At 46.9% G+C, this 12,510-nt stretch overlaps 1 protein-coding gene across 3 annotated transcripts in view; it reads left to right on the top strand.

Annotated features, from left to right (window-relative positions):
* PNPLA7 (patatin like phospholipase domain containing 7) overlaps positions 1 to 12,510 on the top strand; it is a 2,986,886-nt gene that overhangs the window by 2,726,487 nt on the left and 247,889 nt on the right. The gene's annotated exons all lie outside the window — the stretch shown is intronic.

Here is a 12,510-nt window from a genome sequence, read left to right as displayed (position 1 = left end):
ATAGGTGGTAAGGACTGTTTGTATTAGACATTACCAAAAGCCTCTAATCTTGTTGGAAAAACTGGCAGGAGGAGAGGATGTTTGAAAATGGAGCCTTCCCATTAGGCAGGCAGCCTGCCTTTTCTATATTAATGGTGATGCGGTTAAGACACTTACATGTCAGACAGCGCAACCTGCGGGTTACATTTCCCAAACCATATTAATTTCTTGGGAGACCTTCTTAGTTAGGAAATCTCACAAATAAAATTACAGGCTAGTCTGCCCTAACAGGAAGGTGCGCAAGATGACAAAGGGAAATAGTGAGCCCTCTGCTTCTATTGTGGGGTGGAGGGTTGAAGAGTGAAAGGCATAGGAAAAGCTATAGAACCTTTCATCCTCTAGTGTGGTGGGAAGATGGTTGGGTAAGTGTACATGGATTGAGATTTGATAGAATTTAGGGATTGCCAAACCAACAATTGCCTTCTTAGTATTTTTAGGGTTTGGGCAGATTCAGTCACATGACAGGCTTTGCTAGTTGGGATCACTCCTGTTGCAACCTTTTTGGCTTCTCTGGGAGAGTCCACTTCCATCTTTGGCATACAGGAGAGAGTTTGCTTTTCAAGCTGGTAGGAATTCTGGAAAGCACCACGACCGCACACCTAAATGCGTGGCCCCATCTCCTATGGGTGAAGAACCATCACCGGCCGTTAGATGCCTGACAGTGAAGTGTATCAGTACAGTGATGGGTGCTTACCCGTAGGACCTGGGGCAGAACTCTTAAGCGTACAGTCGTATTTCTATCCAAGCGTGGTGGGTCCTAATGGTGCGAGCGGCACTATGGCCCTTTTGAAGATGTCAATCATCTTAAGTTGAAAAGCCTCCCATTCCTCCGAATCAGAGGATGTTTTGCAAAACGGTACTGTCATGATCACTGCTTCCAAGGAGCCAGGATCAGCCCAACGTCCTTGGAAGCAGGCCCCTCACCCTAATCCTAGGCACCAGCCGGTCCCCACAGGAACCATTTGGACCTTGTCCTGGCGCCGGTGGCACCAGGCTCATCAGAAGCATCGGTCCCGGCACTGGAAGCGCCGGGCTCATCATTGATGTGAAGGTGCTTGGGTGGACTTACCTGTGGCAGACCATGCTGCTTACTTACCAGCCTCTTAGAAGCCCTCGGTGAACAGGGACTACTTTCTTACCTGGGTGGGGCAGCTCCACTCCCTGGATACTGCACTGGAACTCTTCTGGAAGCAGGAACTCTTTTCTTACCTAGGCGGGGCCGTGGAAGAAGACGCCTCATCACTCCAAGGCTATTTAAACCACACCCGATTGAGGAAACGTGCTTCGCGTTATTCTGCATCTGCAGCAGAACGCTCACCAAGTCTGTTCCAGCCTTTCTTCTTTTGATCCTGAACCTGCAAGAATTATACTTACCATTCCAGTACCCGATCAACATCAGCACCTGCAAAAGACCAGAAATAACAGGTTAGCAAGACGAACTTTACACGCAGTGCTTACTCACCTGATCCATCGGCAGCGGCCGTGTCTCCCGCTGCATATTCACCTGCAAAGACAACAGCATTATTATACTTACCGGCACGCTGTGCATTCCGGATTCTTCACGCTGCAGCTTCATCTGCAAAGACAACAGTATTGTTACACTTACCGGCACGCGGCGAATTCCGGATTCCTTCATTCTGCATCGTCGCCTGCAAAGACAAAGAAAGAGACATTAAGCAGGTACTTACTCACGCCCATCACGCTCGTCGCAATCAAACGCCTGCGAATACTCCGGCGCCTCTTCAACACTAACTAATCTGCAAGGAAAGAGACAGTTAGAGCGCTTGCCATACTTACAAACTGCCACGCCTTATAAGACTATAAAGACAAAAGGTGTCCAGAAACTTACCGGTCGTGCAGACAACGACGGTATCCATCCTCTGAAGTCAAGAGGCCAATGTTTCACCAGTGAAGGAACTGGCAACGGCACCCTGCACTAGACGCAGATGGAGAGCCCAGCATTCACCTATCTAAGGTGAGCACGTTGACCTGGAGGGAGGGGGCTCTACAGACAAGCTGGGAAGAGAGAGAGAGAGAGAGAGAGATAGGGACATTCAACAACCCAGACCTTTAATCCCCATATTCTTTCACCTGCAGAAACCTCAGCCTTCGAGTTCGACATACAGTGCGGAGAGGTTCGATCCCAGAAGCCAATCGAGTCCTGCACATCACTTTTCGAGACACAGACACCTTCCTGCCAAGACCCGCGCCTCCGTGGGAATCAGGTGAGCGTTACAGAACGCGAAGCCCACCACAAAACTCCTACCCAGGCGCAATGGAAACCTCAGACACTGATCAACTAGCCCAGTTGCTTGGGGAATTAAGAGCAGAAGTACATGCAGCTCGTCAGGAAACAAACTCTCTAAGAAGAGAACTGATAATTTCCAAGGAGCGAACAGAGGACCTTGCTAGGCAGTTGTTACAAACGCAGGCAGGACAGACACCTTTGCCCGTTCCAGGAGGGAGTTATCCTTCTGCATCAGCTTCAAATCCAGTGCAAATCAATCTGCCCGGTAATGTGCCCTTGGCTCCGCCCGAACGCTTTTCTGGTGATCCAAAGAAATTCGCAGTGTTCATCAACCAGTGCCGCCTGCACTTCTTATGTCGACCAGCTGCATTCCCAACAGACCAGGCCAAGGTGGCTTTCGTGCTTTCTTATCTCAGTGGCAGCGCTGCAGATTGGTCGATCCCTTTAGTCACCCAGAATGATCCGGTTTTACATGATTTTCAGGCCTTCCAGTCCAGCATGGAGAAACTGTTCGCAAGACATGCACAAGGGCAGGCCTTGGACAATGAACTTCTCTCATTACGACAGGGTAATCAAGACCTCTTGACTTATATAGCCTCTTTCAATAGACTCATAGTGGAAACACAATGGCCCGAGGACAAGAGAATAACGCTTTTCTACAGAGGCCTGCGTGGAGAGCTCAAGGATGTGCTAGCGCAAGTTGTGAATCCTCCACAAGAATGTTCTGACTATATTGATTTAGTTGTCCAATTGGACCATAGACTACAGAACAGGAAGGCAGATCGTTCCAGATTTGATACCCGAGTGTTTTCTAAACCACAGACCTCGAATAAGGGAGCTGACACTGTGGAACCCATGCAAATAGGGGGCATGAAAGGACCTTTAACCCAGAAAGAGCGGGAAAGAAGAAGGCAGCTGCAATTATGCCTCTATTGCGGAAACTCAGGACACTTTCTTCGGGACTGTCCAGTGAAACCAGCTAAGAAGACTGTAGGAGCCGCGGATACCTGTACCACAAATTCTGAGCAGGGAAACGACCTCGCCCGACAAGAGTAGAGGTCCTCTTGCCGAGCGTTAAGATCTGTCCCGTGACCTCGCATTTCGTGATACCCATGGTCCTCATTAGTCCTGAACGTCCGGATCGTTTGCATGCAATTGAAGCTTACATTGACAGCGGAGCAATCGGTAACTATGTGCACTGTGAAATGGTATCAAGGATGAATCTACCCCTTGTCCCTAAGGCAGTAAAAGACGTCATCACTACTGTGGATGGCACGGAGATAGCCTCCGGACCAGTAACGCATGCCACCCAAGAAGTGACGCTAGTGAGTCAAGATGGACACCGGGAGAGAATCGTGTTCGATGTAATCAAGGCCCCTCAGTTCCAGATCATTCTGGGAATCCCTTGGTTAGAGAAGCACAATCCTCAGATCGATTGGCGAGCAAAGACGGTTCAGTTTCCAGAGTGTTTTACCACTTGTTATCCTCGGCCTGATGTTTCACTGGCGGCGATCTCTTCTGAGAAGGTTCCCAAATTACCTCCCGAATACCAGGAATTCCAAGACGTCTTCCGGAAGGATCAAGCTAACACCCTGCCCCCTCATAGGTCTTACGACTGTCAAATAGATCTGATACCTGGAACAACTCCTCCTTGCAGCAGGATCTATGCCCTCACCGAGCCAGAGAACCTTCACCTCAGACAGTACCTGGACCAATACCTAGCTAACGGGTTTATCCGTCCTTCAAAATCTCCAGCTTCATCGGCTTTGTTCTTCGTTCCGAAAAAGGAAGGAGACCTTAGGACTTGCATAGATTACCGCGCCCTGAATCAGATCACTGTTAAAAACAGATACCCGTTACCTTTGATCCCTGAACTCCTGGACCAAGTCAAAGATGCATGTATATACACAAAGCTGGATCTCAGAGGAGCCTACCACTTGGTACGGATAAAAGAGGGCAATGAATGGAAAACGGCCTTCCGCACCAAGTACGGGCTATTCGAATATCAAGTGATGCCCTTTGGACTGTGTAATGCTCCTGCTGCTTTCCAATATTTTATGAACGATGTCCTTAGAGAACTCATAGACGTGTGTGTTGTTGTCTACATTGACGACATCCTCGTCTATTCATCATCTGAAGAAGAACATCAGAGACACGTTAAAAAAGTTCTCGAGAGATTGCTTCAACATAATCTTTTTGCTAAGCTTGAGAAATGCGTTTTCAACGTAACGGAAGTCGAGTTCCTGGGATTCATATTGTCACCTAACGGAGCCCATATGGATTCAAAGAAAGTTGATGCAATTATCAAGTGGCCATCACCAACCTCTGTAAAAGGAGTTCAAAGCATGTTAGGATTCGCTAACTTTTACCGCAGATTCATCCCTGAATTCTCTCGGATAGTCCAGCCCATCACCGCTCTGTTGAAAAAGAACAAACGTTTTGAGTGGTCTTCTGAAGCAGAACAAGCTTTTCAAGACTTAAAAGCTAAATTCATTTCTGCACCTGTTTTAAAACATCCTCGCCCAGAACTTCCTTACATCATGGAAACGGATGCTTCTAGTCTTGCTATGGGGGCAGTGTTATCACAAAGAGATCCGGTCACAAACCAACTACATCCTGTTGCCTTTTGGTCCCGCAAGTTTTCGCCTCCCGAGATCAACTATTCAATTACAGACAAGGAACTTTTGGCCATCAGATCGGCCTTTAAAGCCTGGCGGCATTATCTTCTAGGAGCCAGACACACATTCACCGTAATGACTGACCACCGCAATTTACAATATCTAAAGACAGCCAAAGCTCAGTCTTCCAGACAGCTTCGCTGGGCTCTGTTTCTAGCAGAATTTGACTTTATAATTACTTATCGACCAGGCAGTAAGAACGGAAAAGCGGATGCCCTCTCCCAGATGGGAGTAGATGAACATTTGATCAATCCAGATCCAATACCCATAATCCCAGAACAAAGGATTTTGGGTTTGGTCAGCACTCAATCTTTTGAAGACATCAAGGCCACGGTTAAATCACTCCTAACTCCGGCCGATTTGCAGGACTGGCAATTAAAGGGAAAAGAATTCTCAGTAGATCAAGACCTACCATATTTCCGAGGACGATTGCACTTGCCCTGTGAGAAACTACAAAAACAAGTAATCTCCTGTTATCACGATTCTCTAATGGAGGGGCACCCTGGCATTACCAAAACCATGGAAAAGATTAAAAGACATTTCTGGTGGCCATCGTGGAAAAAAGATATTAGAGACTTTGTAATCTCCTGCGGTGTGTGTGCCCAGAATAAAAATCAAAAGCAGAAACCAGCCGGCCTATTACAGCCACTTGACATCCCTCCCTGTCCATGGCATACCCTGTCCATGGATTTTATCACTGACTTACCTCCATGCTTGGGGTATACTATCATTTTAGTAGTTGTGGATCTATTCTCCAAGATGGCTCACTTCATACCCCTGAAGGGTCTACCTTCAGCCTCAGTATTGGCCCGAGAATTCTTGGCAAACATCGTTCGCTTACACGGTTTTCCTTCGGTTTTAGTCTCCGATAGGGGAAGTCAATTCATCTCCCACTTCTGGCGCAGTTGCTGTCGTCTAGCCCAAGTTGATGTAAGACTTTCGACCAGTCACCATCCCCAAACTGACGGACAAACCGAAAGGACAAATCAGACACTAGAACAATATCTACGTTGCATGCTCCAACAAACAGAAAACCCCTGGAAGGACATTCTTTGGATCGCTGAATACGCTTACAACAATTCGACTCATTCTGGAACCGGGAAGACTCCTTTTTTCCTATTATACGGACACCATCCTAGAACCTCCAACCTGGATCCTCCCCAAGAAATTGAAGCACCTGCTGTGGATCACTTGCATTCGGAGATCACCTGTGCTTTTAAGGAAGCCACTGCCCATCTGCAAAGAGCTAAAGCTCAATTCAAAGAGGCAGCCGATCGGCACCGTAAAGAAGCCCCTCACTACGCTGTAGGAGATCAGGTCTGGTTATCCACTAAGCACCTGCCTTTAAAAGGACCCCACACCTTCATTCCGAGATACCTTGGACCCTACCTCATATCTGCCATAATTAATCCGGTGGCTGTCAAATTGGAATTACCTACGCATATGAAAATACATCCAGTATTCCATGTCTCCTTATTAAAACCAGTACAACCAGAAACCCGATTGACTGAACTCCCAGAACCCGTTTTGGTAGACGGAGAACTCGAATTCGAAGTAAAGAACATCCTAGACTCCAAAATCTCCAGATCTAAATTATACTATCTGGTTGATTGGAAAGGATACGGTCCCCAGGAAAGATCTTGGGAACCCTCAGAACATGTCCACGCACCTCGTCTGGTCAAGAGATTCCATCTGAATCACCCCGACAAGCCAAAGCCCCTGGAGAAGACACACTTAGGAGGGGCCTTGAGGGGGGAGTACTGTCATGATCACTGCTTCCAAGGAGCCAGGATCAGCCCAACGTCCTTGGAAGCAGGCCCCTCACCCTAATCCTAGGCACCAGCCGGTCCCCACAGGGACCTTTTGGACCTTGTCCTGGCGCCGGTGGCACCAGGCTCATCAGAAGCATCGGTCCCGGCACTGGAAGCGCCGGGCTCATCATTGGTGTGAAGGTGCTTGGGTGGACTTACCTGTGGCAGACCATGCTGCTTACTTACCAGCCTCTTAGAAGTCCTCAGTGAACAGGGACTACTTTCTTACCTGGGTGGGGCAGCTCCACTCCCTGGATACTGCACTGGAACTCTTCTGGAAGCAGGAACTCTTTTCTTACCTAGGTGGGGCCGTGGAAGAAGACGCCTCATCACTCCAAGGCTATTTAAACCACACCCGATTGAGGAAACGTGCTTCGCGTTATTCTGCATCAGCAGCAGAACGCTCACCGAGTCTGTTCCAGCCTTTATTCTTTTGATCCTGAACCTGCAAGAATTATACTTACCATTCCAGTACCCGATCAACATCAGCACCTGCAAAAGACCAGAAATAACAGGTTAGCAAGACGAACTTTACACGCAGTGCTTACTCACCTGATCCATCGGCAGCGGCCGTGTCTCCTGCTGCATATTCACCTGCAAAGACAACAGCATTATTATACTTACCGGCACGCTGTGCATTCCGGATTCTTCACGCTGCATCTTCATCTGCAAAGACAACAGTATTGTTACACTTACCGGCACGCGGCGAATTCCGGATTCCTTCATTCTGCATCGTCGCCTGCAAAGACAAAGAAAGAGACATTAAGCAGGTACTTACTCACGCCCATCACGCTCGTCGCAATCAAACGTCTGCGAATGCTCCGGTGCCTCTTCAACACTAACTAATCTGCAAGGAAAGAGACAGTTAGAGCGCTTGCCATACTTATGAATTTCTAGGCGCTTCACTGCCACGCCTTATAAGACTATAAAGACAAAAGGTGTCCAGAAACTTACTGGTCGTGCAGACAACGACGGTATCCATCCTCTGAAGTCAAGAGGCCAATGTTTCACCAGTGAAGGAACTGGCAACAGCACCCTGCACTAGACGCAGATGGAGAGCCCAGCATTCACCTATCTAAGGTGAGCACGTTGATCTGGAGGGAGGGGGCTCTACAGACAAGCTGGGAAGAGAGAGAGAGAGAGAGAGAGATAGGGACATTCAACAACCCAGACCTTTAATCCCCATATTCTTTCACCTGCAGAAACCTCACCCTTCGAGTTCGACACACAGTGCGGAGAGGTTCGATCCCAGAAGCCAATCGAGTCCTGCACATCACTTTTCGAGTCACAGACACCTTCCTGCCAACACCCGCGCCTCCGGGGGAATCAGGTGAGCGTTACAGGTACCTCCGGAGCAGTGACTCCTCTTCTGGGACAAAATTGAAGAGTTGTACAGAGAGGTACTGCTAGCTGAGTGGGACCTTTTACAGTGTTGTTTCTTCTTCGGGCCATGAACCGGTCTTCTGATCTCCATTCTTTGCCCTAAGACCCCTTGTCATCCTTTTCCTTGTTGAAAAAGGTGAAGAGTTTCACAGCCCACTCCCGGAGGGCCTTCGAATGCATCGACTGAAGCAACCCACAGTCCTGGTGTTGTATTTCTCACTCAAACAGTAAAGACAGATTCTGTCATGTTCAGAAACTGAAATTTGTCCACAGCAGCATAGTAAAACTCAGGGTAATGGTGTTCCTCAAAGTGAACAGAGGGTGCAAATAAAGACGCAGGTCATGGGGAGCAGCACCTTGATATACCTGGTCCTCACATACCATCCAGTGTGGGTGAAAAGGCATTGAGCAGAGTCGTGCTGCACCCCTTAGTTGCCAAAATGTTACAGAGTAACATGTGCGCTGCAGATAGAATACTATAGACGAGTAATCTTTGGGAGGAATGTCCATAAGAAAGAACCTTACTGAGAGTAATTTGTTCTTCTCACTCTTACCCATAAAGCTGTAAATGGTATTCCCCCTTCTTACACTAAAGCTCAAATTAAATAGCATACCTGCGCTCGTCCACTATGAGCAAACCAACAATACACACTACAGATTTCTCGTTTTAACTGAACCTGTTTGGCTATTCATGGATGATTAGGGCCACACAACACTGGAATGATCTGCCCAACAGAATTTGCTGTTTTAATGATATTTTCCTTTTTTTAGGAAAAAATCTAAACTATGTTATTTTAATGGCATGAGCTTCGGCTCCTTTCTCCCTTTCTTACCCTTTTTTCTTGGTTTTGCTTAGGTGAGCGCTTTTAAACCTTAGGGTTGTAGTGCCTATCCAGAGAACAATAATAGCAGTAACAATAAAAAGAAATTGATACAGACCTTAGAATGCAGGAGTGACACAGAAGTAATCGCCACAGGAGAAGAGTGTCACTAAGAATGAGGAAAGAGGTTGTAATTAAGAAGGAAGAAAATGAAAGCAGGAGGCCGGAGTTTAGTCACCCTGAATAGCCAGATTCTGGCAGGCCAGGTTCCCTATATGCTAGACCAGCAGCATAGGTGGATGAATGTAAAGACTGGAGGAGGGTTATCTGTATTTGTGCCCCTATACAGTTATGGTAGATGCACAGAGCACCCCAGCCAAGGCTTTCAATTGGTAACGTTGGATGAGCAACGAAGGCCGAGATTCAAGGGGGGTGATGCAGGCTGGTTCTTAAGTACAGCGAATCACCAAGCCACCACAAAGGAATGTCCACATACAATGTTATGTGATAACACCATTCTTTTATATAAAATAAGGTTCAGTTAAATATACACATCAATAAATAACATACTTTGTACTCTGGTAACACTATCCTAACAATAGCAAATATGTACACATCTGTGTGGTACCACAATATACTTCAGATCAATTTATAATGCACCAACTCAGTTACAGTTATTAATACGCATAGGAATCATAGAGCATTGGATAATGGCATAGATATTACTGTAGAAAGGCAGGTTAGATTAGGAACATTGGCAGAATGCTTTCTTTAAAGTAGATAGGCAATACTGTGTGAGGATACCCCCACCTGGGCAACCTGTAAGGGAAAGGTTAAGGTTTACTTTATTGTCTATTACAAACCAGACCAAATATGTTCAATAATGCTCTGCTTCTTTTCTACAGGGCCCAGTACATCAAAGAACCTGGAATGCCACAGGAGGACAGGATCCGAGACTAATCTCTTACTCCTAGTTTATTCCTGAGGTTGGAAGATGCTCTTCCTCGTCACAGTACCTTGGGTGACTTGGTAGGCGAAGTGGTGGAGTGGAGTTTCATGGTCTTATTTGATGAGACCCCTCGAGGATGGACCCCCTTTGGATGAAGGAGTTGCTGGGATGTCGATGGCGAGAGGAAGAAAGAAACCAAACAGTGTCAGTAAAGGAAGCACTTTTGGTCTTCACAGTGGTCTCCCGTTGGTGGGTCATTACTCCAGCCGTGGATATCCCACGAAGATGAAACTTGCTGAAGAAGATAAGACCCTGGGTGGCCTTGAATGACTTTTGGTAACGACGGGTGCAGTGACAGAATAAGGTGTTGGGCTTGGGGATTTCTCGGTTTATAGCCTTTAGGCTATTCGGTGCTGCAACACGGACCTTAGGATGGCTTCTGGCAACTTGGACATGACCACCCTGACTGGACTGCAGACCCTCAACAAGTCTGGACACTTGGGACGTCTTCTCCGGATTTTGGTGATGGGAAACCCACCGGCAGATACTCCAATGCAGACAGCGGCCCTGGACCGTCTCCTGTGGTGGACCAGTGGACAGATTTTGTGGAAAAGATGCCCCTTGAGGTATTTTCAGAGATTTTGAACTTTCCCGGCACCTGGTGTCAAGCAGCACTATGCCAGGGTACCCCCTCTGCTCAGCGATCTGGCTTCTAGTGGTCATGAATACTCTTCCGGACCCTGGGCGACATAGATGAATGCCTTTTTTAAAATTTAAATTTTTTTAACTTATATTGCGCCAAAGCCCGCAGGCTTCTGGGCGCTGGCAAATATAAACATGCAGACAAAGAAACTGATAAGGAGTGAGACACAAACAAGAGAAGCTTGGAACCAGGACTTGTAGATCGTGTTTATAAACGCCACGTGGCAATTCTCCAGACGTAGCTTCAGAGGTAGTGCATTCCATGGTAGAGCCGTAAGGATGTCAAATGAGCACCCACATCCTTTGGACATTTTTGCATGTGGTACAACAAGTTGTCCATGGCTGCCTGATCGCATGGTATGTAGGGTAATATACGTTTTTGGAGATAGCTGGGAGCTTTCCCATGTATGCATCGGTGAGCAATGGAGATAGCCTTGTTCAGAAGGGAATTGCAATAGCATTTCGGTGCTGGACTGCCCATGTGTGCGGGACAAAGACTGATATGCAAATGGATATTTCCCATCTGTGAAAGGTACAGTGAGCAAAAAGCGATGGCTGCGCACTCTCAAAGTAGGAAAAAAAACACAGAACAGGTTATCATGCCATGTTCTTTCTAGAGAGGGGCGTCTGTTACCTTTTTTGAAAGCTGGTCTAGCTGACATTGGCAGCCAGTGCAGTTTCCTTCTGGCCCAGGAAATGTGTTCGCTCTTAGGAATATCAAATATGAATCGAACTGCTTCATTTTGTAACATCTGGAGTTTGGTTATGCAGTGTTTATTAGCTCCTATGAGGAGAGTGTTATAGTAGTCCAGCCGGGCATAATGATGGCTCGGACGATTATTTTGTGATAAGAATGGTTTGGTGTGTCTCAGTACTCTCAGGTGATAAACTAACTAATACATTTGATAGTGCCATAAGAGATGCAAAACACACCAAGCGGTGCAAACTCAGGATGGAACACCGGGAGGATAGCTCAGCAGCAACGTGCGTGCCTTGGAAGCAAGATCACACGAAGCACAGGTTCGATCCCCGGGTCCGCGCTTAGAAACCTCTTGGTGTTTAAGCGCGTTATAAATACCTAGCTAAGACAAAAACAATTATGCAACTTAAAAACTAACAATTCCTGTAATAGCGCTGCGATGCCCGCGGGCTGTGTGAGCGCTTTAAAAATGCAAAATAGATCAATAATGTGAGTTGCTGACCACTCCATACCCCTTGGAGCTAAGAGAGGCTTCTATGTAGACACCCACTGTCTTTACCCTTTCTAAAATGTCTATGCAGTTTCCATCCAGGTGCATGGTTTTATATTTAGGACTTAGTTTTGTTCTTGTCTGTATAGAACCAAAGATCATGAGCTCCGACTTGGAGGAATTAAGGCACATCCAGTTACTGGACATCCAATCTTTTATTGAATCATAAATAGAATTGAGCCTAGCTGAATCGATCTTGTAGCCTCCACAGAACTCAATCACGAGCTGGGTGTCATCAACATAATTGCAAAATAAACACACAGGTTGGTTATAGGTCACAAAAAGGCTTCATATATAGATTGAACAAAGCTGTGGTAAGCAGGCTCCCTGTGGGACTCCATAGACTATTTTCTCTGCATGGAAGGAATCTCTGCCCCAGCTTATACAAGATTCCCTGTTGCTCCAGAAAGAGTGAGTCCAGTCTATGGCCTCTTTGGAGTATTCCCCAGTCGTGATCAAAACATCCAATAGGTGATCATGATCTAGCAAATCAAAGGCGGCTGACAAGTCTAAAAGTACTAGAAGGCCAGCTTTGCCCTTTTCCAAATAGTCGAGCATATGTGACTGGAGATCCAATAGGGCAATTTCCATGCCGTGTTGTGGAAGGAAACCAGATTGCATAGGGTGCA

Source organism: Ambystoma mexicanum, chromosome 8, assembly GCF_040938575.1.
Source record: "Ambystoma mexicanum isolate Mex_15411 chromosome 8, UKY_AmexF1_1, whole genome shotgun sequence".
In the NCBI taxonomy this organism is placed as follows: Eukaryota; Metazoa; Chordata; class Amphibia; order Caudata; family Ambystomatidae; genus Ambystoma; species Ambystoma mexicanum.
Note: the sequence above shows the minus strand (reverse complement) of the source record. Positions and strands in the feature narration are given on the sequence as shown.